This window comes from Amblyraja radiata, chromosome 8 (assembly GCF_010909765.2).
Source record: "Amblyraja radiata isolate CabotCenter1 chromosome 8, sAmbRad1.1.pri, whole genome shotgun sequence".
In the NCBI taxonomy this organism is placed as follows: domain Eukaryota; kingdom Metazoa; phylum Chordata; class Chondrichthyes; order Rajiformes; family Rajidae; genus Amblyraja; species Amblyraja radiata.
In genome coordinates, this window is record NC_045963.1 from 25,225,375 (window position 1) to 25,231,525 (window position 6,151).

Below are 6,151 nucleotides of genomic sequence, written 5' to 3' on the forward strand. Positions count from 1 at the left end.
AGTTATTATAGATTGAAGCATTCTGAAACAAATATGAAACAATCTTACTTGGATGACCTGAAATTAAAGCATATAATTAGTTAGTTAGTTACCCATTTGTAGCTAATTACAAAATTCAATTACTAGATCTGAATATCTATCCATTTCTTAAGAAAAGATTAACATTTTTAAATAGCCTAAATGTCCAAATAACATTCACACAAGAATTCACAATATAACATGATTTTTAAATCTCATTGTAATGAATTTATAGGCCAAATGGAAGGAATTTAGTGTTTAAATCCTATAAATTAATGGCCAGTTAAACCATCTTGCGAGTGGTATTCTGTGGAACGCGATCGATTGGAACGTTGCGGTTGGGGTGAATTTAAACCCCATATTGGCAGGAAAAACACTGCCGGTTCGTATGGGGCCTAAATCACCTTTTCGCAACGTAAAATGTGGATTAAGGTCATCCTAAGAAGCACGTTTATATGTAAAATAAACGGCTTTCCTTTAGCTGTCCCGTACCTGAAATCCGTCCCCGTTGTCGGCGTTCACGGCATTAGAAGCGTCTTTTTAGTTTACTCCAGCGCTGAAATGGTCCAACGATTAAAAATGTTTTTTCACAGAACGGCAGTTGGAACAAATCTTCAGCGTTAACTAGCTCCCCAAGAAAATATAATCCAGGACATGCGGTAGAAAACTGCATTTTAAACCCGCCCCCTACCCTCAAAGGCGTCAAAGTCGCGCACACGGCCAGTGACAGAACTGCAGCGCCGCTGAAGGTAAGTTTTGTAACATACCTACACAAAGTGCTGCAGCGGGTCAGGCAGCATCTCTGGAGAAAGGGGTAGGTGAAGAGCTGGCAGGAAAATAATACCAGGACCAATCAGGGCTGGCCACAAATGGCCTCAGGTAGGGTGTTGCTTGGCTAGGGAAGGTGTGATCTCAAGAGAAACAATGTGGAGACATGTGGAACTGGTAAAACAACTAGGGTGGAGGAAGAAGGCAAGAGGGAGGGGAAGGGAGTGTAAAGTGAAGTTACTTAAAATTAGAGAATTCAATGTTCATTGTAAGCAAGAGCAGAACAATGAAATTCTTACTTGCAGAAACATAACCAGTCTGTAAACACAAAACACATATATAATATTCGATAAACAAGAAAACCCATAAATTAATAACCACAATTCTAGTGCAAAAAATCTCAGAAGTGCTTAATGCAACCAAAGACAGTCCCTAGTTGAGGTTAATAGTGTGTAGTGTCCAAGAGCCTGATGACGTTAAGAAGAAGTTATTCTTAAACTTGCTGGTCACATTTTTCAGACTCCAGTCTTTTGACTTCCTGATTGTAGTAGCGAAATGGGAGTGTGGTGAAGGTGGTGTGGGGCTTTGATGATACAGGATGCCTTTTTGAGACAGCACCTCCTGTAGATGCCTTCGATGGTGGGGTCAGTCCCTGTGTTGGACCAGGCAGTGTCCATCACTCTCTGTAATCTCCTTGGTTCCTGGACATTTGAGTTGCCAAACAAGCCCATAATACAACCTGTCAATACTCTTTATCTATGCCTGTGATTCTGTTACAAGTAAGATTTTCATTGTACCTGTATCTCACTGTACTTCTGCAACTTACAATAAACCTGACTATTAAATATAAATGTTTGTCTTAAATACCAGCTCAGTACACTGCAGTTACAGGCCATATTCTATATGGAAGAATGAAGACAAAGCAACAATGCATCAAAAAAGGGACACCATGTGCTGGAGTAACTCAGCAGGTCAGGCAGCAACTTTCGAGAACATGGATAGGTGACTTTTCGGTGCAGGACCTTTCTTCAGGCTTTTCTGTTCTTAAGAAGAATCCTGACCTGAAACGTCACCTATTCATGTGCTCCAGAGATATTGCCTGACCCGCTGAGTTGCTCCAGCACTTTGTGCCCTTTTTTGTAAACCAGCATTTGCAGTTACTTGTTTCAACACTATATTAATGGTTCAACGGTCCTTTATTGTCACATGTACTGAGGTAGAGTGAAATTTGATTTACCACACAGTCATACATAAAAAAAAGCAACAAGATAATCTTTATGTAGTTCTCTACAGCATATGCGGAGACCCACAGCCATCAGTTCAATGTCCAGGCCACACACACACTCCTTCACCGTGATGTGACCAGAGTTGTACTGACCTATGCCATTTCCTCTGTAGTCCCTGTCCGCCGAATAGTCAGAAAGCCATCCACACTCGCACTAGACACCAGGATTTCCTCATGGAGCGATGTCCTTGCAAACACTGAGATCACTGCACTCACGGCACTCCCTCGGAGTCCTCACCAGTGCAGGCAGCACATCCATTTTGGTCCATCGGCGACCTCACATTCCCCACTGTGATGGAAGGCAAAATACTTGTACCTTCTTTCCTCCTTTTCTCCTGCGGTTGGTGCAATCGTAACATTCGCAGTCGGGGCGATCGAAGCTCCTGCAGTCGGCGATCGAAGCCCCCATATCGGGGCAATCGAAGCTCCCGCGATCGGGGCGGTCGAAGCTTCTGCGGTTGGAGCTCCCGAAGTCGATCCCTAACAAAGGGAATGCCAGCTCCATGATGTTAAGGCCGCAGTTCAGTCGGAGATATGATACGGAAAAAGCCGCATCTCCGTCGAGAGAAGAGATAAAGAAGTTTCTCCCAACCCCACATCCCCTCCTCCACCCCCCCTCCACCCCACCCCCTTCAACTCCACCCCCCCCCCACTCCACCCCCCCCACCCCACCCCCTCCCCACCCCCTCCAACCCCCCCCCTTCCACCCCCCACCCCACCCCGCTCCAACCCCACTCCCCTCCAACCCCCCCACCCCACCCCCTCCAACCCCCCCCCCCTTCCACCCCCCACCCCCACATAAAACAAAAACGAAAGATACACTAAAACATACAAGTAAAAACAGACTAAAAACAACAAAATGAGAAAGGGATGAGACAGTGGCGGCGTCTGTTTTTACTTTTTTCTGTTGTTTTTTTGGTCTTGTTTTGGTTAAGTTTAAGTTTGTTGGGTTGTGTTAGAGGGGGTGAAACATGTTCTCTGTCTCTTCCTTCGGGGGAATGCAACTTTTTCGTGTCGTATCCCCCTTCTCTGCCTCCGTCTGTGCTGAGGCCTAATGGTGGAGCTGGCGGCCTCCAACCTGCGACCGACCCCGAGGCTCCGGAGGCAGAGCCAGCCAGGACTTACCAACGAGAGGCTGGCCGTCTTCGGGGCTAAGGCAGCGGTGGCCCGACTTGCTGGTGCGGCGTTCTGGCTTTCGGCGGCGGTCTGGAGCTGATGCAGCGGGGCCCGGAGCTGAGACTGCGGGACCCGGAGCTGGGGCAGCGGCCTGGAGCTGGGGCAGCTGCCCGGAGCGGAGACTGCAGGACCTGGAGCAGCGACTGCGGGACCCGGAGCTGGGGCGGCGGCCCGGAGCGGAGACTGCGAGACCCGGAGCTGGGGCGGCGGCCTGGAGCGGAGATTGCGGGACCTGGAGCTGCGGCGGCGGCCTGGAGCGGAGACTGCGGGACCTGGAGCTGGGGCGGCGGCCTGGAGCGGAGATTGCGGGACCTGGAGCTGGGGCGGCGGCCTGGAGCGGAGACTGCGGGACCTGGAGCTGGGGCGGCGGCCTGGAGCGGAGACTGCGGGACCTGGAGCTGGGGCGGCGGCCTGGAGCGGAGACTGCGGGACCTGGAGCTGGGGCGGCGGCCTGGAGCGGAGATTGCGGGACCTGGAGCTGGGGCGGCGGCCTGGAGCGGAGACTGTGGGACCTGGAGCTGGGGCGGCGGCCTGGAGCGGAGACTGCGGGACCTGGAGCGGCGGCCTGGAGCGGAGACTGCGGGACCTGGAGCTGGGGCGGCGGCCCAGAGCTGGGGCGGCGGCCCGGAGCTGATGCTGTGGTGGGCCGTCTCGAAGCGGAGATGGCGTTCCGGCTTTCGACGGCGGCGACATCACCACGGAGGTCCGCTGGACTGGAGAGCGGCATCTTCGGCCTGGATCGATCGCCTCAGCGCAGAGGGAGAACAAGGAGGGAAGAGACGGAGACTAAGACTTTGCTTCCATCACAGTGAGGATGTGCTTGGTGAACTCACTGTGGTGGATGTTTAATTTGTGTTTATTGTATGTTTTGTTATTATTGATTCTGTGTATGACTGCAGGCAACATAATTTTGTTCAGACCGAAAGGTCTGAATGACAATAAAGGATCTATCTATCTATCTATCTAGGCTGTCGGTGAGGCTGCCATGTACGGCACCACCCGGTATTAACTTTGCGATGCAAAGATAGGTAAGGGTGAATTTCAAAGTTTAGAGCCCCCAAGTGTTGTTGAATTGTTTGAGAGTTCTGTGTTTAAAAGACCTTGAAGAGCAAGTATTGATTAACGTGCAGATTAGTAGTAGTGCCTCATTGAATTTTCGTTGGGGAATGATCTGAGCAAACCTCCTCAGCTGCTGGCAACATGCCATCTTCCCTGCGGCTTCTGTACATTCTGCAGCTAGGCATGTGTAACATTGCCTCCTGAATGTGCTGCATGTTGCAGGAGAGTTTGTTCTTAATCATTTCAGTTCTGTATGAGAGCTTAGCTTTAAGGCATGAATGGAAAGTTTAAAGGAGTTTTTTTACACAAAGAGTGGTGGGTGCCTGGAACGCACTGCCAGGTATGGTGGTGGAAGCAGATACAATAGTGGTGTTTAAGAGGCCTTTAGATATTCACATGGATATGCAGGAATTTGAAGGATATGGATCATGTGCAGACAGAGAATATTTAGTTTAGATTAATATATTATTATTTTTTTAAATTTTATTAAACTTCATTTCGGGCTCAAGGTCCAGGCAAGGGACGACATTACATAAAATACAATGCATATAAAAACACCATAAAATATATATAAAAGCTCTATTTATCTGTCTGTCTGTCTGTCTCTGTCTGTCTGTCTGTCTGTCTGTCTGTCTGTCTGTCTATCTATACATAACTAAAACTCTGATCTTGTTATCTTCTGGTCTGGCGGTCTTTCTATTTGCGCAAAAATGGTTTGCGATAGCGCTACGATTTCCAGTTCACTCACTGTTCTCCTGTGCAGCGAGTGCGGCAAGTTTCGTTCCGATCGGTTGAATGTCGTAAAAGTAAGCGAGGTTTAAAAATCTTAAAAACCACGCATGCGCAGATCGACCTCTTCTCCTGCCAGTCACTGCCACGCGGATTAGTCTCTTCCCCTATCACTCCCTGGGACGGTCTGCTCCTTCCTGCGCCACCGCGTCTTTACTGGAGCTGAGAGTGGCCAGCGTAGGTTTCCAACCGGACTTTCGGAGGAACCCGAAGCAGCCCAGCCCAGCCCCAAGAAGCCCAGCCCCGCCCAGCCCCAAGCAGCAGCCCCGCCCCAAGCAGCAGCCCAGCCCCAAGCAGCAGCCCAGCCCCAAGCAGCAGCCCAGCCCCAAGCAGCAGCCCAGCCCCAAGCAGCAGCCCAGCGTCGGAGACCCGACGCAACCCAACCCAGCGTGGGAGACCCAGCCCAGAGTCAGAGATCCAGCCCAGAGTCGGAGACCCAGCCCAGCCCGCAGTCGGAGATGTCACCAAACAGAAAGCGGAGAATCTGATTCCGGCAGAGGAGAGCGACCAGCGCCTGCTGTGAGTCCCCATCGCACCGCCAATTTCTGCCACTCCCCCTCTTGTCCCCCTCGCTGGCTCCTGCCCCCCTCTCCCCCATGGCTTTTCCCCCGTCGTTTCTCCGAGCTCACTTCCCCCCGCCCACACACCCCTCTCCCCCCACAACTCCCCCCCGCCCATACATCCCTCCCCCCACAAGCCACCCCGCCCACACACAATCCCCGCCCAGACACACCCACCACCCCGCTCACACACCCCCACACACATCCTCATCAGTACGGGTTTGTAGGTTAATTAATTCAGTCTGGAGAAGAGTCCCAATCTGAAAAGTCACCTATCCATGTTCTCCAGAGATGCTGCCTGACTTGCCGAGTTATTTCAGCACATTGTGTCTTTTTTGTAGACCAGCATCAGCAGTTCCTTGTTTCTCCTTCTCTCCTCTTCTTCCCTCTGGTTTAACCTAACACCATGTTCCACACAGACAGGGCAGGAAAAGGGGCCTGTTACTGCGCTTCTCATTGATATGCATTTTCCTTTTGGACTTACAATATCTTCAAA